Genomic DNA, 23,190 nt, shown 5'->3' with positions numbered 1-23,190 from the left:
AAAAGTCCTCCCAACATCCTGCTTTCACCATCACTGCAACTCTTTGATATTCATATAAAGTATCAAACAGGGGAGGAACACTCAGAAGCTGCAGGCAGGCGAAGAAATTAGAAGAAAAACCTGAATAAGTGATTAGAGAAACATCGAATGCAGATGCTTCCACAGAGGTGCACTCCATGGTGTCATTACGTATTTAACATCAAACCATTCTCTGTATAAAAATGCTGAGCAGGCCCGGTTGATTCTGAATTTGAATTAAGATGGCAAGAGGAGAATACCTGAGTGACTTTGAGGCAGGGTTCATTGCTGAGGCATGGGTGGCAGCCAGGAGCTTCAGTCACAAAGACTGCTCAGCTGGCTGGTGTTTCTTGTACAAAGGGACATTATTGGGTTGCATTGCCTAAAGCTCTCATTACAAACACCACATTCTCTTCAAGTGGGCGAGTGCATGTATGATGTACAGACACAAGCCTCAGTGTTCACTACACTGAGGGGATCCATAAGAGTTATTCTGCTGAGGGGGCGATCACCTTTATCCTTTTATGAAACATTTATATCTAAATGGGAGGAGTCTCTTTCATGATGATAGGAATCCAGGATTGCCATCTCCGGATTTCAACCCAACTGAACCTAAATGCAAATGAGTTCCCCCGGCCTGTAGAATCCCCGCAGAGCTGCGATGAGGCTGTTTTAGTGGCCCAACACCTTGCACAGACACTTAGCATCGGTTATGTCTCCGTCTGTGAAGTTGGTGCTCCTACTAATCCTCCGGCTCGTAAAAGTCAGATTCTATGTATGTGGGGCATAAAGCAGCCCGTGCTGCTGAGGGGGGTCAGGCTTGTGCAAGACGAGCATCTGATTTGCATATAAGTGAAATAATAACATGACGATGGGTCCCCTCTGCTATACAGACAATATTACAGCAGCGGTGAGAGGACAAGTGACACGGACAGCCAAAGTCTAATTGGGGAGCCATCTGCAGGATTGAATATAGCTGATCCTGCATTTCCAATATGTCAAAACTGTGTGATGTCTCTCTCCATTACGATCCATCACAATGGAGTTCTCATGGCGGAAGCCTGGATTTCCTGCAGATTCTTGTCCGCAGCAGAGAGAAAAAAAATGTCAATGTTTGCATTGTCTCTTTCAGCTGCAGAAAATTGGATAAAGTGATGGGAAATAGATGAGCGGTAACATTAGGAATCACTAAGAACAGATATGCCAAATATATAAAAATACATTTCCTTTAGCTTGTCCTATTTATATGCAGGGCAGACAGACACAGTGATGTGAAATCAGATTAAATTTTTTGCAAACATTCCCCATGTGCAATGTGTCTTCTGTCCAGATGATCAAATCAGTGTATATTGGCAGCACAAGCTTCTGCATCACTAAAAAACTACCAATCAACATATTATAGCTCCTCTTGTGTATCTATGTGAGTAGTAACTCTTATGCATGTGTGTGCTATCTATTCAGTATTTGCATGTGTTATTGGCAGACCAAGAAAATAGTTACAAAAGGAATCTTAAGCCTAGTTTTTGTTCGGCATTCCCTGAAGACAAGAGTTTGCGAACATGGTCCGTCTCTACAGACATATGACCCCTGAATAGGGAAGTGTAGAGATTCCCAGATGCCTCCTGGAGGGAGATAAGAAAAACTGTTGGCAAGAAAACAAGGAACAGTCTGGGAAATAGGAAACCACCGAGACCGGTTTGTCATGGCAAACAAGAGTGAACAGGCCTGAAGTGGTCTTCCTAGAGGAGGCAGGCCACTGCCAAAACTCTTCTTTTTGTGTTTCCTCTTCTGTGTTTTTTCCGGTGGAATTTTTTCTCTGCAGCGACAGCTATCGTTTAGGAGAAGACTGCACCTCTCAAGCAAAAGTAAAAAAGGGAAAGGTGTAGGCAGTGACCAATCCGCCCAGGCATGACCGCCGCCTAAGACTGACCTTTTTCTAAGTTATGACTGATATGTTTTTAATTGCTGAAGGGACAGCAATGGACTTTTCCTTATCATCCCATAATTCAACCTGACACCAGGGGTCTTTTTTTTCGAAAGTCTGCATCGAACAAGTGTAAAATGACACAAAATTTATCTGTTTGATCTTCTTTAGACTGTATATTTTAAATTTAAATGGGACATTACAGCTCAAATACAACGTTTCCCCCACGTTCAAAGTTCGATTTTCAAATAAAAAATGAAAGCCCTACCTGGCATTGTCTTCTGTTTGAGTTAACCACCCGACAGGGCTGACATATGGACATTTAATGCACGTTTAAAATTAAGAAAAACATCTACAGCCGTTTTTTGAAGCAGTATCAGTATGCACAATTGACGGTAAAAGCTCATTCTTTTAATAAAATTTGCTCCCTGGTTTATCTCATCCTGACAGCTGTACCTTGACTTCTTCTGTTGGAAAGGCTTTCATTTGACATGCAACAAATGGTAGCACAGCCAGTGTGCTGCACTCAATTACAGGCTGTTCACAGGGACCAGCAATCACAGGTGGCCAAGCACAGAAAATGTGTTGCTTGAATAAGTAATAGATAATGATGATGTGTCCTGATATGTTTTCTAAATTAAAGTGTAAATTGGGGTTAGGCATTGAAACTAGTTTTAACTGCTTCCAATATTTTAAGAAATATACATGTACGATATATTAGATAGTTACTTTTTTAGACCAATAGCTAAAACTTTACTGACACAATAACATTTAAGCACAAGTAAAACAAGAGCCAAACCTTAATACTGAACACGTTTAGATTCAGCATCTTTAGAATCAAGGTTAAAAATCCTGCCAATGCCCTCACCTGTTTATTGTGTCTACCTGCACTCTGTGCTGTAGGCCTACTGGGTGGAGATATACAGGTCTGAAACCAGACCGAACTCCACCTGCGTCAGGAAACCAATTTTGAAGGAGATATCCAAAGAGATTATTAACTGCAGCGTGAAGCAGCTACATCTGGTCCAATTTGTTCACGCCAGAAGGAAAACTATTGTTTCAGTCCTGCATGATTTATGAGGCTGTGCTACAACAATAATATCTGCAGAACAAGTATAAAAACAATATCACGATGACTGTTTGGTTAAGTCCGTCTGTGCCTTCACAGCTCTACTCTGTAACATGGTTTGGTCTTCAGAGCGTGAGGTAACACCCTCATGTTGCCTCATAAGGAATATTTCAATATATCCAAATTATCTACTGTTGGACAGGAAAGGACAAGAGCTCACATTTCTACTTCATGAAAATATCGATAAAAAAATATATCAGTCCCAGAAAATGTCAACGGCAGGGCAAGTTCTCCCTCGACCTGCACCTCCTACAGAGGAAAGTGACAAATGTCAGGCCTTCAATCACAAGCTGCTGGCCTTTTTTCAAATAGGGAGGGAAGCAGCGTGGAGCCACTTTCACCGCAACATATGAGGAAGGAAATGGAGAGAATCGGGGTCACCTTCAGCACATCACCTTTACGGAATAAAGCAGCAGGCAACATTACCTCACTCAAATCAGGGAGAAAAATGAATCTGAATGAAATTTCTCCAATGACCTCCACCCCCTTCATCCACAGAGAGGTATTGATTCTCCTCTTTCTTTCCTTGGTGTTTGAACCAGTGTCAGTGTCTGAGTTTGTGCCGTGGTAGAAGTCGTAAGGTTTCTCCACAGAAGGAATGAATGGTGAGGAGCTGAGTCCATCTGGCTTGAAGTCCATCATTTCAGATTTGACCCCTGCAACATGTTCCTGTGACTGGGAAAACAGGCTTGTACGTCACATACTGTAAGTGACCAAACCGAACTATTCTGCCGAAAAACAGGAAACCTGGGATCATGCTTTTGGAAAGCTTTTGACTGACCTAATTTTGTGTAGCATTTTTTGATTCTACTTTGAAAAGATTGGAATATTATATTTACTCTGCCATATTTGGTCATACTTTCCCAGCAGATATACTGAATAAATGCTGATTCTGTAAATAGGCTGCTAGTGGGAAAATGTATGAAGTGATAAATGATCGGTCCGTCTGAAGCTGGAGGTTTATTGAGCTCAGTGGTTTTCCATTCATGTTCCTTTCTATTCTGACCCAAAACAATATATAGAAGTAATACCTTACAAGTGGTTAGTAAGTATAATAAAATATGACATTTACATTGAGGGCTGCAGTAGATGCAGGTTCGAGATCATAAACCGCTCTGCAAAGGTCTATTATCAGCTGCTCTGTTCTAGTCCATATAACACAATCCTCCTCAATACTGATGCCCAGTCACCATAGAAATGTTAAAATGTCCATTTTAAAGACTCAAAACTGACTGAAACTGGCCAAGAGTGTGTGCAGCTAAAGTCTATAGGTAAACTTACAATTCCACCAATGTGAAACATGAACATCAATTTAATCACAATTGGTTATTTACAATCTGAAGATCTCTTCTAATGATTTAGAGCTAATTACTGCCTTTTTTTGGCTTTTTAGAAAATTATTAAGAAAGTTTCCAAGAAATTAGCTGGAAAATGCAGGTGTTATAGAAAAGGTTTACTCATAATGCACAAGTTACTCATCTCCAGTGAATGACAAGAATAACACTTTAACACAATGTGGTTTCAACTGAAGAGGAGACTGAACAAATACATCAAGTCAATAAATCTGTTTACTATTGTTATAGACAGCTTTGCTAGTCGGCTACTGTTTAAACCTTATCTGTGTGTGCAGGTGTTTCCTTGTTGCGGAGACATCTGTAGTGGGAAGTGAGACAGAGGCATTTTGGAGCACATGCTGTTGTTCTAGTTTGTTAACTGTGCAATTACAGTCACAAACATGATAGTTGTGATCCAAATAAATGGGGCGACCTGAGATGGGTGTTGTGCTAATGGGTCGGATAATCAGCATTTTGACACGCGTCAATGACCAACTATGAAGTAGGGACCGCTGCAAGATGGTCCCTATTCGATATGGATCGGGAGTTGGCGAGTGCAGCATTTATCATCAGCTTGAGGTAGCGCTTGACTTATCTTCCCTCCACTGAGTCTTTATCATCATCAGCAGGTGCACCAGTGGGATTCCTCACACTAACATTCATTATGTCTCTGTAGAGCTCGGGCAAAGCAAGAAAAATGGTTGCCTGTAGCAAATAACAGGATGCCTTTCTACAGGGGGAATAATAACAATAAATAAATATATAACCTGACACTGACTGGCTGATATTGACATATATATTGTCGGCTCATGCATGTGGACAAGCCAGCACCTCGGCAAGATTAATAATGTTCTTTATTTGGAAAGAGAATGATTAATGAGCTCCCAACTACCGACAGAGGCTGTATGCAGCAGGGCTGTGGTTGGCTGTTTATATTAAGTATGATATTTAAAGGGGACATCCAGCTGTGAGATGAGAGTGCTGCATGCATATTTAGTATTTTGTCTCAGTGCACGTGAGCAACAAGTCAGCATACCGATTGCCTGAGACTGCAAATGCAAAACAAGCCGCCAGGCCTATAAATCAAGATTTTGGCTCCAACAAAGCAGCTCCTCATCCATAATACGAACACTTAAACACGCTGATAACATCAACTTAATAATGTCAGAAGTGAATAGAGTCCTCAAACTCTGCATTTGGCACAAAGCACAAGTGTGAGTCACGTCTACTGTTGGTTAATGTCAATTCATTACTCTTTCTCTCCCTGCATTTGTATTCTATGACTGTATTATTTTCAATTTGACTTGCAATCCTATTACTTCTGTTTGAGAAGCAAACTTGTGTTGTACAGCCCCCCCCCCCCACACACACACACACACATACACACACTGCAGTCCATTTAATTAATCATTTTTTCACTTACCTGTCTCATAATTAACACTAATTACCTGGCTGTATGATAAAGGAGACTGGGTGGGTGTTGTAAGTGTCAAAATAAGTGTTGTTGACAGACAGCGTGAAGAATAACAGTCTCCCGTTTCAAGGTGTTAAGTGTTTACTGCATTAAAAAGACAACCTGTATTATTGTATTATAATTATGATCAAACCATTAAAGTTGAACTCGTTTTTCTGTGTTGTTGATGTGAAAGCTTTGAAATCGTCCATATTAAACAACACAAATATGTTGTTTCCCCTCTCACATGAGACAGAGAAGCAGCAGCAAGCCGAAATATATCTGTACCTTGACTGTACTGAAAAATACATTTTTCATAATCTCTCACTGTGGTTAAGGTTTGGTAGCGTTTAGGCACAAAAGAGTGTTTAAATTTAGGAAATGTTCAAGCCCGGGTAAAGTATTTAAGTTAGTCAGGTTAGTGGACCTCAGTCATCACTAAAGCCTACAAAGTCCTCGACTTCATGCTTGAATCCCTTGATTGTCATTTGTGGGATTTGCTGAAAACACTGATGTTATAACTTTTCTTTGGAAGACAGTCTTTTTGGTTTAGAGCAACAGCTTAATGCAAAATGCTGAAATGTAAAGCCTTAGTTGTGCACTCAAATGATCCGATGCCCATGAGCAAACCCCTGTTTTTAATGAACCCTAAACCCTTGCTGAATTTTGGAGAGCCAAGTTGCATTGTTGGTAATGTAGGCAAACAGGTTTTGACTGGAGGGAGCAATGTATAGAATAAAAAGATAACTCTGGATCTTTTGTGTTGTTTTTACTACACCATAATTCTAAGTGCGATTCTAAGTTAACAGAGTGCTCTTTAACTTTATCAAGTAATTTCATATAAATTACTCAATGTTCAGTAGTCAGTACATAACATGTGTTCCTGGAAACATGAATTAATATTACAACAAAGTATAAATAATGTAGATAAAAATGTGTACCACCTTGAAAACACAACTTTCCGCCTCCTGGGTTTCACTTCATGAATAAAGAAAAAGTCTGGCATGTACCGCCAGCTGTGTCGTCACTCTTAGTTCGTGATGAGGCATTTCAGCACGAGCAGAAGAGCCAGCGTGTCCCAGGGAGCCCATCCAAGATCGGAGGTACACTGAAAGCCTTTTCACAACCTTTCAGAGACTCCCCTCGGATAGTTTTTATGCATAAGAAAAGCACTCATCACTAAATGTTCATCTTTTGCTAATGTGAACCTGCAGGAAGTCGTGCCGAAGTGAAATCCCGAAGCGATAAAAACCGCTGATCCACTTCTCACTTTCCTTGCTTATAACCCATCAGGGAGCATCCTTCAATTTGTCCGGTTATCTCCTCGGGGAACCACACTAACAGCCTGCTTTTAGGCTCGGAGGCTGGTAACAGGAAACTCCTAAGCCAGCTCCAGTGTTTGGCCTTAGTGGAGCATGCATCTTACAAGCAGGTGCCAACTTTCCCTCCAGTCCCCAAATACGTGTCGGCTCGAGGACAAAAAGCAAACTGTGATGTAGTTCTGCAGATTCTATCACCATACTTTTCTTGTTCTGAATCCCAATCACTGATTTGCATCTTTTAACTTTACACATATAGAGGCACTTCATTTTTCCAACCCCTCCGATCCCTCGAGACATAAACAGCTTTTCAATACCTGATTTTCATTTTTCTCATTCTGTCGTCATCCTCGAAAATAACTTAGGTCTGCATTACTCTCAGAATAATCCTTACAATTTCAATAGGGCCTCTCACCGTTGGTGCTCGGGCCCTGATTAATTAGAATAATTCTAACAGGAATAATTTGGTTTGTGTGGTAGACATGTATCTGTCTGGCCAGGAAATATTTGCAACACATCGGAAGAAAACAAGCAGCAAGTTGTGAATCGAATAGTAGAGAGTGTACCATCACACTCGCATTTCACATTATCCACCCAACAGTCTCCCAGTGGAAGTGTTATACTTGAGTGAGGTGTGATCTCCTTTCTCCTGCAGTGCATGACAAAGAGAAATTTAAACAGAAGAGAGTGAGCACTGATGTTTTACTTCTCGTCTCTTTCTCTTCCTGTGATATATCGTTGGTGGGGTTTCGGCTCCGGGCCTCCTAACATGCCCTGCAAGGATAAGTGCAATAGCTAATCAATGGATGGATGATTAAATAATCTCTTTAATTAAAATGAATCAACCTGAGTAAAGTCAAGTATCTTTTAAAAATGTGTACAAATGCAATTATAATAAATACTGCAAAAATTGTTTTACCAGACAATAAATCCTCCATCTATTCATTTATTGAAGGTTGAAGGGTCAATCCCACCTGTCTCTGAGCAAGAGAGCAGGTCGTGAGCCAATGGCAGGGCCAACCACCACTCACAAACACATTAGCCTTTGGTCAATTTGCAGTTTCCAATAAACCTAACCTCAAACTGTGTGTTTTTGCTTCTGCACTGTGTGAAATGAGTGTCATCCCTTCCAAACCGGCCATGTTTAACCTTTAAAATAATGACATCCTCACCTCATACCTGCCGCTCCTCTCTCCTCATTAAGCCTCCATTTGGTCTCATTTATCTAGTTTTTTTTTTTGCAGTTGTTATGTTTATGTTTAATGTTATTTTATTTTCATTATTGGCCAAGATGAAACATCAGAGCATGAGTGGCATGAGATCAGAAGATCTCCATCATTTGTGCTTGAGAGGTGGCAGCCCTGCAGATGAACAGATTGTCATAGTCGCAGCAGGAATAAGCAACACTTTCAGGACCACTCTCTGCAGCGGCCAATAACGCCTTCCACTGGAAAATAAATTGCAGTATTAAGTGGTATTAGTGGTAGATGATGTGTTGGAGGACAGATCTGTGTTTATCCCACTCCGACTAACCAATAAACCCAAGCAGGGGGCCGTGCAGTCAATCATTCCAGCAGTGATATATGTGATGATGCTCTCGAGTGTTTCATTCCCTGTATCCAGTAATGGGGCAAACAGAGACGCAGCTGCAGACAGGTGGACAGACAGTAGGAGACAGTGTCATGGTAAATAATGAGCTCAGGGAGAATTCCACATCCCTGATCCTTTCAGCATTTGGAGAGGTCAGTCACCCACTGGGCTGTAGGCTAATTGACTTTTAATTATCATCTAATCAAACACACATGCAGGCATGCGGGTGTACACACAAACACTGCTGACACCATGCTGCGAGCGTAATGAGAGGTTTATCGCAAAATGTCCTTCACCGAGCATGTGACGTTCTGCACTGTGCGCCCGCAAGAATTAACTGTATTGTACATCTGTGGTTTTTACAAGACTTAGTAATGCAGCCCGCAATTTACGGAGTAATTTAGTCGGGTGATCAGGTAACAATAAAATACTAATGGATCCTTCTGGTACTTTGATGTAAGAAGAGTGGAAGAAAAGAGGACTAAAGGGAACAAAGGAGCAACTGGCCACTTTAGAAGAAAAGGAGAATTAAATTATGAAGGAATTAGTGGAAAATAACTTGCTTCATTAAGTTCAATTCAAATTAAAAAAACAGCCTCATATTATTTCATGTGTACCTGGTTCTTATCATGTAAGGTCAAAAACATATTTGAGTTTCACTTTTTTACAAACATTAATGTGTTGCAAAAGAGAAAAGAGAATCTAAAATATGGGTTTAGTAATATATCCCCATGCTTTATACTGTATAGGAAAAAAGAGGACAAGCCAGGAAATGGGACAGCTAAGGGAGATTTCTTTTGCCATCTGAAGGGGAAAAACTGAACAGCACAATAAAGTAATGTAGGAGGATCAAGCACAGCTTATCGTTAATGCACAAGCGGCAACAAAGTAATCAATATTTTCATTATTATAATTACACAGTATGCGATATTTATGTGATCGGTAACGTCAAGAGTTGATATTACAGAGAGCATGGAATACCTGTAAAGAACAGCAGGGAAAGTTTGAAAGCCCTGATCTAGTCTCAAAATCACACACTTATTTATAACTTATCTTATGTATGAAGGACTTTCTGCTGACAAACAACATTGCGTCACAAGTCAAACACTTCTCTGAAACACTTTAAACAAGAATGGCACTCAGTAGAGTCATTCCTCCACCAATGAACAAATTGTATTCGTCCCAAAATTGAATGGGTTCTTACTTGTCCCTTTCTGCGATAAGTTTCGTGGAGATTGTCAAGTAGTTTATGTGTAATCCTGCTGACGCCCAAAAATAAAACGATTGGACAGAGGTGAAAACAACCTCCTTGGTGGAGATAGCAAAAACTGAACATTAAAACTTTTTTGTCAGAAGGATTGTTCTAATAGAGAACATTTGGCTGGATGTTCCTTAAAAACTGGCCTCTGGGTGTTTATGTAATGTTATTTAAAGTATCAAGATATTAGTGAAGCGGCTTTTTTTGAGAGCTAAACCCCACAGGGAGAATGGAAAGAAACACAAACCATGACACAAAAATACAAATGGAACCTTAGACTGACTCGTGTTATGAGTCTGTGTTGCCTCTGGCTGTAAAAAAGTTGTGTCGGCTATAGTCATTTCATGCCACATAATGTTGATGCAGTCTGTGTCTGATGTTCCACGTCAAAGCGGCACGAACATGTGACAGTGGGATCTAAGATCTCCACTGTGAACTGACGACAAAAAAATATCACCGTGGTTTTTCGCAATTGTCAGCTTTGGTTACGAGGGGCAAATATGAAATGTAGGCTAGAGTGTGAGCAGTGGTAGTAAAATATCCCCAAACAAATAAGTGATATTACTTTAAAAAAGAAGGAAGATAAATATCAGACTTTAGAATTAAAACTACAGATGTTTTAGCTGTCTGACACGCAATGCTAGCATGGTTTTTTGATTTCCTCCACAGTATGGGCATGAAACTAAAATATGAACACATTAAAAACACATTTCTCTCCACTCTAACTTGCTGTTTCCCTCTTCCCACTTATCCTGACTCCACAGGCCTCCATCTCTACCTTCTCTCTTTCTTCACACTCTAGTCTCTCAGACCTCCCCTCAAATTTCTACCTGTGGCCTTGAGAGCAGCGGTCGCTCTCTGTAATAGTGTTTAATATCAGGACTGTCACGGCTTTCAGATGACATGTCCCACATGTTTTTTCACGTGCAACAGCAGCTCCAGCAGGCAATGGGGAAAGAGGCAACAAAGAAAGCAAATTGCTGAAAAATAATAAAGTCATCCCTCTGCAAAAATTATTGAGACAGTCCAGGTTATAAGTGGGGAGTATAGACTCTTGTCCGTGTCTGCTGCAGAACAAAATGAGGGCTCAGTGGTTTACGCAGGGAGATGAAATAGTCTGGTCTCTGTCACTGCCAGCTATCTGTGTGGGCGGAGATGAATCGTCTGAGTCTGATGCAGTTTGATTATACTCTCCTATGAGGTGAATGTCAACAGGCAGAGCAGTCTCCCAGCTTGACTGGTGCACCTCTGACACGGCACCTCTGCATGGCGACTGATTTTAGAGGCCAGCCGCAGCAACAGAGAGATCAGAACGTTCTCCTCTCTGATTGGCCTCATTGAGCGGAGAACACAGCCGGCGACAGAACTGCGAGGAAGCAGAGGATGAGAGACGTAGCTTCTTATTAATATCTGCTGTGCCATTAAGTCGCCATGACCCTCTGTGAATTAATGTGCCATTCACTTGAGTTTCCTGTGGGAAAAACATCTCCCCCACTGTTCTCCACTGCTACTAAAGAACTCTTGTATCAGAGAGGTCAAGCTGAGGCGCGATGCTCTTCAATGTAACACAGTTCATCCATGAATAAACATCCACCTTTGTCTGCTAATAACGACAGTGAACATAATATGAGGAACTGAATTATATAAATATGGGTATTTAATAGAAAATAAAAACAAGCATGAATTCACAAATTCCTTTTAGCTTGTCAATCTTGTGGATTTGTTGCAATTTCCTAGTTACATTTGATCGAAAGATATTTGGGTTTCAGGCTGTTGATCTCACAAAACAATATATTTTAATACATAACATTAGAATATTGAAAATAACTTTTTCTTTATTGTCTGGCATATCCAGACTAAACGATTAAATAATTAATAAATAATTGAAAAAAGAGTCATCCAATTCACTGATAATATAAATAAATACTGGTTGCAGCAATGGGCCATGCTTTGTGGAACTTCTTTGCCCTGAGTATTGTCTTCCAGTCTATAATCAACCGAGAGATATATTCCATTATGATTTTTGTAGCTTCTTATTGTTAGGCTGCCTCTAGTGGCTTTAGTAATCATGATGGCAGCAATGGAGGGAGTCAGGTGATATGCAAAGAGATAAAGTCCTCCTATAGGAACAGAGGGACAGAAGACTAGCCATTCAGTTTGGTGGACTTGTTTATTTGGGATATATAGAAATCTTAGAGTTTGATGTCACCACTAGTGCAACTGCTCCATCATTTACATCTGCTCCATCACAGTTTGGTTCCCACATCATTTTCCAAAATTGAAGAATTGCATTTGAGATGCGAAGACTTCAATATTATTAAAAGCACTTCCTATACGCTTCACCCCTGTGCAGGTAAAAGGAAGTTTCTGAATCACAACAATTTGTTGATTTTCCTCTATTCCAGAATGTGAGCTGAGGAAGGACATGGAGGAATAGATGAACTTGAGAGGGGGAATTGAGATAAAAATCGAACTGCCTTTTATCTCCTCTATAGGTGTGACGTCTTTTATGAAGGAAGTAAAAAAAAAGCATTTGTGGTTGTTTTCAAGTCTGAGCAAACGCTTCTGAGCTATTCCTGTGTAAATGTGCACCACCGACCTCCAACATGAATCAGCTTTAAGTGGGTAAATGCAGCGTAAACACAGGTACAGCCCGGTGTGAGGAAACAAGCTCCCATGAATCCCCGCCAGCTATAAAATGGCAGCCTCATATTTTTCAGATAGCCGCCATGGATCCCAGTGGAATGAATCCTTTGAATGGTCCATTAAATCATTAAAACAACCTCCCATTTGGGGACCTGTGTTGCATAAGTTATTAACTACACACGCTCTCACACACAACACAAAACCTCCCTCACAGGAACGCTTCAAACCCATAGCAAAAAATATGAAAAGATAAAAGCGGAGACGTTCCAGAGATACCAAACACACTAAAAATTTAACAGGGAACTCCAAATTCTTATCAAATCAAATTGCCTTTTTCTTGCAGCTTGTCTTTGAACAGCCGATAATAAAGACAGCTTTTTTTCCCCCACAGAGACAAAAGTCAGACTGCAGGAAGCTCTGACAGAAGGGCATGTTTGCATTTTTATGGCTTTTTACGTCCATCTAAAGTTATTGAAAACATGAATACTGGTGTTACAGGATGTCATATATAGAGACACAACCCCAGGTTTTTTGTGTGTCCTGCATTCTTCGATATATAGTTTACATTTTCTATAAGCAGATACCCCCAAACATCTGAAAATTGCCGTCTTGCTTTGTCTGCCAGCCTCATATCTGTTTATGATGTTCTGAATCTTATTTTCACTTTAGATTGAGTGCTAATGTTTCAGGTTGAATACATATTGTCACCACTACAGTGTTGTTTTATACCACAACTTGTGGTTTTTATGCAGTTTGATCATTTGTAAATCATAGTTTGTATATTTTTCAAACAGAGGAAAATGTTTCTTATTCCCCCACAGTGCTTCTCTTCATCTGGCCCGCTCCTCCTCTGGCACCTCTTTCCTCCACAGGCTTCCTGTCACTCGTGCTGTGTACAACCACACAGATATTAATTATTAATAAATTATTTCCTTTCTCTGCGCAAACCGCTCTGGATGTGTTTGCATATTCTCTAGTGTCTGGATGTCTGGGCCTGTTCTGTACCAACAACTCAGCCTACCTCATTGAACAGCCAAGCAGTCACAAATTGTTCTTCATATTGTGGGCAGACAGTTTGCTGGAGGCGACTGGAAAGAGTCTGCAGCCAGCCAAAGTTTTACATCCCTCCATCGGGGGCATAATTTATGAGGAGCACAAAGGGGACATGTCTTCTGCATTTTTCAAAAGACATTATTGGACACACCTCCTTTTTACAGAAAAGACATAAAAAAAGAATTCCACGTGAAAATAGTTCTCTCTCGTTCCTTTTATAGACAGCAGCTCTAAAGAAACGTCCAAGCACAGAAGCCTAAAATATCTAACCCATTGACATGACGTCATGACAGCTTCCTGAGGGTGAAGCCAAAGCGTCTTAATCTCCCCCTGGTGGCCAGCTGCTGTACAAGCCATAAACCATGCCTCTTCCATGTTAGCAGACGGGACATGGACCGAACTAATAAAATCAAAACACATGTCAAATCAATTTGAATCGTCTTAGATAATTCTTATCCCACTGTTTTGTTCATTTTCCCAGTAAATTTGGTTTTAATTAATTATTTCATGTCAAAATGGGGTGAAACGTCATCATGGACAGTTGAGACTGACTTGAGATTGGTACAACGTGAGTATTAATGGGACCTCGATACAGCGGCTCCATCCCCTGATTGCTACTGTACAGACTAGCACACGATTCTGTAGCTATTCATCTATTGTGTAGAATTTTGTTTATGTAAAATGTTGGCATGATTTCTGGATAATAGGAGGAAGTGGAGTCCATCTTTCTATACAGACTATGGGCCAAACCCCCAAATTAGAGAGGATAAAATACATAACTAACGTAATTAATATCCATAGTGAAAGCCAGGTGGAGTTAGGTGGCAGAATCTGCGGAGGCTCTCATTTGGACATTAACATTCACACATGCATCGTTCAGTCGGTTGACTGATTGTTGCTAAACAAAATAAAACGCCAGCTGTGTTCTGTTTTGGCTCAGGTTAGACTATCATCATCCCCTCGAAGGATTTGTTTACTAACTGTGCCTTTACTTTGAACTATCTCTGGAAAGCTAAATAAAATGTATATTGGGGTTTTGGAGTTTAGACAGATGTGACATTTTAGAAAGCAAACCAACTCTGAATCGGAAACAGTAGATGTAATAAAAAGCTCTGGAGGCTTAGATCAGTTAAGTCTACCCAGGAAGCACATATCGCTGTCTGCAAATACAAACAGTACAAACCAAATAAATAGAAGCAATGTAATCTGCAAGTATTTTACAACAGATACAGAGTATTTAAAAGATATCACTGCAAGAATATAAAACACAGGCAAATTAAGAAATGCATTTAGTAATGTGACACAACAGCATAAAAAATGTTCAGGAATGCTGAGAGTTATACACAACAACAGAACGAGAGTTTTAGGGGGAGTATATAGTTAAGTTTATGCTAAACTTGATGATATCCACCATGTCGTAGTGATGCCAACAAAAAGGGTTTGTCTTTCATTAGATAAACCAAGTTGTTGTTACTTAAAACTGGAGACTAAGCATGGATGGTGGCCCGCTACAAATTCATGAAGAGACAAGTTCTCGTAATGGAATTCCTTTTTGAATTGGAAACCAAAATGTTTGTTGAGATTGGGGCTTTCATTTTTGTACTTTACTTTTTAAAATGGGCTCTGGAGTCAGTTACCTCAATCCCAAAATTGCAGGTAAAATTGGAAAGTATTTTTTTGTCAACATCTTAGAAGGGAAGAATAATGTTGCGACTTCAAAGAAAGGGACTGACTGATAGCCTCGTCTTAATATGTAGCCGGACTACAATGAAACAACATGTTTCCTAGAAATTGCAAAGTATAGGTTCACCGTGATTACCTTTCATGTTGATTTTGTTTTGTCCCATGTTTTAGTCTCTTTTGCACAGCCCACTGAAGACAGCCATGTTGTTAACAAAGAATGAAGAGGCTATTATTCCTCCTTCTTTACTTACAGAGCTGGATGAATGTCTGTATATATGGGAGAACTGGCATGACGGCTCCCAAAAAGTGAAGCCAAAACATCTCGATGCGTCATAGGTCAAAAGCCCCAACCCCTTCATGTTAGCAGATGGGATATCGACAAAATACACATCAAATACATTTTTCTCAAGATGGTCTCTATCATTTTAGGTAGTTCTCATAACACTGATGTATTTTCAAGAGTTCATTTTTCTAGTAAGTTTTTAAAATTAATGTTTTGACAGTATAAAAGATGTCACCAGTGCAATATGCAATGCATATTTTTTGGCTTTGTTTATATACAGCAGGACAGTGTGGGGACATGTCGTTCATCTTTATTAATGAAATAATATAATCCTTTTATTGTCATTGCACAGTGCACAACGACATTTAGCAGCAATCTCTTGATGCATATTATAAATAGAAAAAAAACAGCATAAACAGGTGAAAAAATGCAATAAAAAAATGTATGTATGCGGTAGAATTTAAATATGAATACAGTGCGGCAGTTGATTTTAGCAAATACATTTGGATTTGTACATGTAGTGCAATATAGTCTATGCAAAAAAAAAAAAAAAAGCAAAGTTCAATTCTCTTATGGCTTTGGGGTAAAAGCTGTTTTTCAGTCTGTTTGTCCGGGATTGTATTGACATGATATGTCTGCCAGAGGGCAGCAGGTCAAACATATGGTATATGCCAGCTTTGTTTAATTCAGTGTAAACAAGTAATGCAGGCACAATGAGAGGGGTCTTTATTTAAGCAATTAAGCAAGTTCTCTGTTTGAAGGAGGAATTTATCTGCTCCCATTCTCGTCCAAGACTCCTACACCAATTCCCCCAATGCCCTGTTGCTCCAACTGGAAAACACTGTTAGACATGGCGTGTTAATTGAAAAGGTACATAAATACCTCAGTGGGTTCTGAATCAGCGACTGAGAAATTAAGGAATGTGGAGTTAAATATAGATCAAAGGGTGAGAGGAATCCTGTAAAATGAGTCTAATTAGCACAGAAAAAAGACAGAGGGAGATGAAGAGTGAGGAAGGAGAGCGTCATGGTATTTAAATGAAACAACGATTTCGATCTATTCAGACCAGTCCTCATTAAAGGGAAAGTTCACTGAATAATAATTAAAATGTACTCATCATCTACTCACTTGAATGCCGATGAAGGGTAGGGTGAAATAATTGAAGCACCCACAAAGAAACACAGAATTTTTATATGACTCAAAACAGTATCATTTACACCATGTTTTAGCATTAATGTCCACTAACCGAAGTAGCGAGCGGATATGGCGATGCTCATGTGCCTCTGAGGAGGATATCAGGACATTTAAGCTAAAAACACGGTGTAAATGACCTCCTATCGAGTCAAATATGAATGTCAGGGCTTGCAGACACTTGGATGACACCACACGAGCAGGATGGAGGCATGGTAGGTTTTTTTCTGTTATTTTATTATGTCTGAAGAAGGGACCCCTCTACTTGTGTTGGATTTTGCTGCAACACTGTTAACCACTGAGACTCCTAAAGTGTTCTGTGGACTCAAAAACCTCATCCACCACTGGTAAGTAGATAATGAGTGAATTTGTATTTTCCTGTGAACTATCCCTATAAGAGCATAATCTATTTTCTCTGCAGCACAAAGTCACAGGATGACCTGTTTGTTTAACACACAGAACCACAAAAACCTCAATCAGTACATGGCTCAAACATGAGAGGGTGTGGGGATTCAACTGTTGAGGTTTGAGCACAAAGTGAGTGATTAAAATCCTGAAGGTTGACAGGTCTAGATCAGCTCTGTTTCCCTTCTCACTCAGACCTGAGGTGTTACTGAACAAACTGGAGATGTGTTGCCACCACAACATCCCCAAACAAACCTGTCATCTCTGGGCAGACCTGATGAAATTAAAGATATGTACAAGGAAAAGGGAGAAAAAAAATTTCAGACACTTTCTTCCCAGACACTAGTCTGTGCTACCTATCATCAGAACAAGACATTGAATAATATGTTTACTGAGTGTAGTCGTAAACACTCACTTTCATGCTAACTGAAGCTTCAGCAGTGAGGGAAAATGATGAAGATGCAATTACTTGCCAATTAGGCAATTAGGCAATCAAAACAAAACCAATTAACAACTATCTTGAATCAGTTGTTAGCAAAGGGCCAAATATCTGATGGTTAAAGCTTCTCAAATGTGAAGATTAAAATATTGGGGTTTAGAACAAAACGAGATATCTGAAGACTTCAGCTTTGTGAGACATTTCATCGACGACATGAAAAATGTATTAACTGAGAAAATAATTGGCATATTGATCATATTCAAAACAGTCTTTAACAGCTCTTTGTTCAATGTGAACCATACGTTTCAGCTCTGACACCAAAGCTATGCTTCATTTGAAATATATGAAAAGTGGTTTCTACGGAAATATATTTTCATTAAACAAGTAGAAGTAGTAAGTTTCAGTAATTAAATGTAGTATTAACACAAGCAGCCATGCAAGAACTTTGCCTAAATATAACAAAGTCTAGAATGGGGTCGATAATGATGACATTGGGAACATTTTATATTAAATACTCAGCGAGAAACATCTTCCTGATTTGACTAATAACTATCATCCACAGTCTCAGGAAGGCTTCACCTGTCTAGCAGTGGGCATGCAGTTGTGCATGTATTTGCATTTAATTTAACCAAAACCTCTGAATGTAATTGCTTAAAGCCTTTGAAAACATGTCTCTACCCGTGTCACTGATTCACAACACGACGTGAATGCAAAACAACCACAGTAACCGGGCCAATTATGTGCAGGAGGCTTGAACAGCTTACAAGCATAATATCAATGTCAACATTTGCCGTTTTAGATTCTGACAGCAAGTGTAACCTTGCACTGGATACCGCTGTTTCTTCCATATCAGTGGTGATAGAATACTTATCTGTGACTAATGGCTTATAAGAGGAACTAGATACAATTTGTCGAGACAACTCTAACCTTCGATTTGCTTCTGAGACATGATGCCTATAGATTATGCCTGAAAGAAAGCGTATCCTCACCCTGAGGACATTGGCGGCTGATTGGCGGCTGTGGTTAGCATATTATTTCTGACTGAACATTCAAGAAATGAATGCTCTTATGGGTTGTTTAAAGGAAACAACAATATATTGCTGTTTAATTTGGAGGATTAATGCAAAAAAACTAAAAAAAAGGTATTACACCAAGAGAAAATATGAATGCTAAATAACCTTATTTCACTTTAGTGTTTAGTGGTTAGAGGTTATCACATTGTGCCTCATACATAAGTATTTGTGACCACCATTTATCCAAATATTCAAGTCTCTGCCCATGTGGCCTTCTCTTACAATTTCTCAAACTACTAATATGAAAGTGCTGCTGTAGTCAAACCTTTTTTTTTTTCCAGCTCTTATTCTCTCACCGTCTTTCATCTTCCTTTTATCTGTCGACTATAATTAGAAGTCTTTCGTCTCTGGCTCTCGCCTCTTTCATCTCCTGTCCAGCACAGATCAATTCTTCATGGCACACATCCCTGGTCCCTGTCAATGCTGTCAGCCTCCCTCACAAGAACAGAGGGCCGGCGAGCCACCGCAAAGTTCACAGAACCCAAAACACCACAAGACCTTGTAAAAACCCTTGCAATTGATCAGTTACCCATTTTTTGTGTGTTTTTTTCAACATAACATTCCCTTATATTTGATGATGATTTTAAATGCTGTTTTATTCCAGGTGCAGCTCGGGAGAGACGCTACAAAAAAAGAGGGGCTCTGCTCAAAGTCACCATGTTGCCTGCGGCATGTTGTTTCACTGATGAATAATTTCTGGATCATATGGAGCTGTTCACTGCAGAGGAGGTATCATGCTCTAATAATCAGCGGGGGGAATTCAGGGGAAATCAGGAGGACTTGAGGCGAGGGTGAAAGATGCATACAGTAAGTTTGGATCATGAACAGAGGCAGAAAGAAAAAGAGTATAAGGAAAGAGAAAAAAAAACTGAGCAAGCAGGTGATTAATGAATAGAGGGAAATTCAAATCATTAATGCACCATGTGTATAATGAGAATGTGGCTCCCATACTGCTGCTTTCCTCCAGCTAAGTGAGCTCATTTGTTGGATTTGTATCGTTAAATGTGATTTGGATCTGTGTGATTCATGGCCGGTGGAATCCCACCTGCGATTAACTAGTATGAAGTCTTGCAGGTCAGTTAGAAAAGCCTATTTAAACCATGAGTTGGAGAATTAATCAGAGCCCATTCAGCACTCTGCATCGCAACTCAAGTTCTGCTCGATCAAACTGTATTTCGAGGATCAGCATGCAGATGTGGGATGTTCAGAGTAGTGGGCTTTGTTCTTGATTGCAAACAGGCGTGCAATTAAACACTTCCTTAGGTGACCACAGCAAGCAGAGCAAAGTGAAATGCTGCAATCTATTCATTGATTGTCTGTCTATGTAGGAGGGGCTCCGGCTGAGAGGGGGGCGGGGGGGTTGTTAAGGCGTTGCAGTTGGAGCAGGCGGCAGCTGCAACCAAGGGAGTGAGTGACCCTCAGAGGTGTGGGTGAGAATCAGTTGTGTGATGGAGGAGAGCTGGCTGCTGTTAACAGTGCTGGCTACCCAGAACCTTCAGATGAAAGGTGAGGCCTCCAGCTGAGGCAGAAATCGCACAAGGTCCGGACGAAAACACACTCAGGTATACACAGACGAGAGGAAGGACAGAACACCCTGAAAGCTATTCATGCCCACATGTGTGTGTGTGAGTGTGTAGTTTAGGTGCATGTGCTTTTGAGAGCTCCGCTGCCCAAAACAGGGGATGAAAAACTAATGATGTCTCAGTCCAAGTAAGCCCTAATCCCAACTGACATTTCAGAGTGGAATTATTTTTGTAGTCCTGCTTTAATGAAAGTGAAGAATTGGGGATTTTCTTCAGGATGGGGTCAAATTACAAGAACAAGGACACAACAAGCATGACTCCAACAGACGTCAGATTAATCTGTAGGATTCCATGTGACTACAGTAGAAATTCTTTTGGCATTTGGTCATTTTCATTTCATGATATTATGTTTTTCTTTCAACACATTGCCATTCCTGTATAAATAACTATCTGCGTTAATAAGAATGTTATTTTCCTGCAAATGTCGATAAATGGCCTCTGCAATGCTCTACCCTGCTGCTAAATTCTATCCTGCTCGTAATTGTATTATTACTATTACTATTATTACTCTTCTGTTTTTTCCTCACAAACATATGTAAAGTGCTCTTGGGTCCCTTGTAAGCACTATAAATATAAGCCATTATTATTTCATAATATGTAAATATTATTATTATATTGGCCTTGTGTATATAATGTATTTACAGCATGTTTTAGAACATAGTAGAAGCAAATACCCCTTGTAACGGTGTCTAGTAAAAGAAGAAAAAAACTGTGCTGCATTATGGCACTTGATTCTGGCAATAAGCCCGCTGTATTGTTTATTGCGTCATACTTTCCCATTTGTACTGTATATCTACCCCTGTACTCTGCGGTTAATAATAAAATGTGTATGCTGCAGTTTTTGCCAATACTTTTTAGGACAAGAAAAGAATCCTGCACTTCTTATGGCCTATGACATCTATAAAACCTGGGATTGTTCCAGTTTACTTTCAGTTAAACTTTCCTGTTCACTCCCTGTCACACATCTCCCCTACACTCTTTCTGAAATGTCCCTCATCTCACATCCACAGGTGAAACTAAGGGAAAGGGTTTAGGATTCATTCAGGTATTCCAGGGCAGAGTGTGGCATCCAATATGACAGACACCTCAAATAAGTTGTTTGAAACTTAAGCAGAGAATGATCATTTACAAAAAAAATCCACCCAAACAGGTTTTTAACGATCAAGTGTTCTATCTTTCTAAAAACTAGGTGACACATGATGATCGACAGCTGATACTGACTCTTGATTGGTCGAGAGTGCTTGTGTAGTGGCTGGAATTTGAATTCGTGGCTCCACTCCACTACACTCTCACATGTACAGGCTCCAAATGACGTCACCAGTAAAAGTGCCCATACTTTGGCTCAATTTTCGTACACTTGCACCGAAGTAGAGATGCGTTATTCATCTTTATTCACGGTCTATGTTAAACCAGAGAGAGCAGCCTGCTGGAACAAATGACATATCTGTGCATCACCCTGACATGTCACATACTTTTGGTATCAGTTATTTTCGAAATTAGCTTTAGAAGGAAAAGTTAATTTGAGTGGGTCAATATTTGAAAGTGTGGTTCTGAATTAAGAAATCCACCACTTCAGAATAATGACTTCTAGTTTGTAGTATACGCCTTCTTAACACCCTTTCACACAAAATAACTTTTTTGGGGACAGAACCATCTGTGTTTTTAAATATTGATTCATGAACTTTAAGAAGCAAGATTTCTATTCCTGTGTGGTTACGGAGAAATTGGGGATTAAACTCCTCTTTTGCTCCCCACAGCTTTAAAACAACAAAACATTCTCTAAACTTCAAGCCTTAAAACTGTGGTTTCTGAGTATTTTCTTCCTCCATTGGTATGACTTCTGGACTCACACGTGTAAAGTGCCCTTGGGTCTCTTGAAAGGCGCTGTTTAAATTTAAGCTATTATTATTAGGGCCCGAGCACTGATCAAAGGTCAGGGAGGTCCCTATTGTTATTGTAAGGATTATTTATTCTTATTATTATTATTATTAGGGCCCGAGCACTGATCAAAGGTCAGGGAGGACCCTATTGTTATTGTAAGGATTATTAGGGCCCGAGCACAGACATCAAAGGTGTCTGGTGAGACCCTATTGAAATTGTAAGGATTATTATTTCTTATTATTATTATTATTATTATTCAGGCAAATTAATTGGCTTTTTGAGGGCTTTAACATGCTCAACTTCTTACCAAAATTTGCAGAAAGTTAGAAAGTGGTGAAAATTTACGTATTCTGAAGGAATTTTCAATGGGCGTCGCAAAATGGCTCAACGGTGCCCCCCGAGACAGCCCGAGACCCCCGGAAGGTGTTCCCATTGACCGATCTTCACAAAAATCAATACACAGGTGTATTTTATTCTTCTTCTTCTTTTTCTTTTTCTTCTTCTTCAGGCAAATGAATTGGCTTTTTGAGGGCTTTAACATGCTCAACTTCTTACCAAAATTTGAAGAAAGTTAGTAAGTGGTGAAAATTTACGTATTCTGAAGGAATTTTTAATGGGCGTCGCAAAATGGCTCAACGGTGCCCCCCGAGATCCCCGGAAGGTGTTCGCATTGACCGGTCTTCACAAAAATCGATATACAGGTGTATCATGACCAGACAAATAAAAAAGTCTTTAGGTGCAATTGGAAAAACACAACAGGAAGCCTGGTATCTTGCATTTAGTGGCCATTTTGGCCATATTCCACATTTTTACTTTGATGTACTTGTACCAGGGTTTTCATCGGATCAACGTCAAATTGAGATGAGTGTCATCACAACAAGATGGAGATAAAAACTGACTAAAACACGATGTTCTGCGACCATGAATC

At 39.9% G+C, this 23,190-nt stretch overlaps 1 protein-coding gene across 2 annotated transcripts in view; it reads right to left on the bottom strand.

Annotated features, from left to right (window-relative positions):
- The window catches only part of asic2 (acid-sensing (proton-gated) ion channel 2), a 391,248-nt gene that overhangs the window by 40,800 nt on the left and 327,258 nt on the right, over nucleotides 1-23,190 (bottom strand). The window lies entirely within an intron of this gene.

The sequence above is a fragment of the Limanda limanda genome, chromosome 17, assembly GCF_963576545.1.
Source record: "Limanda limanda chromosome 17, fLimLim1.1, whole genome shotgun sequence".
NCBI classification, from domain to species: Eukaryota; Metazoa; Chordata; class Actinopteri; order Pleuronectiformes; family Pleuronectidae; genus Limanda; species Limanda limanda.
The sequence above is the reverse complement of the archived record's forward strand: the minus strand, read 5'-3'. Positions and strand labels throughout refer to the sequence as shown.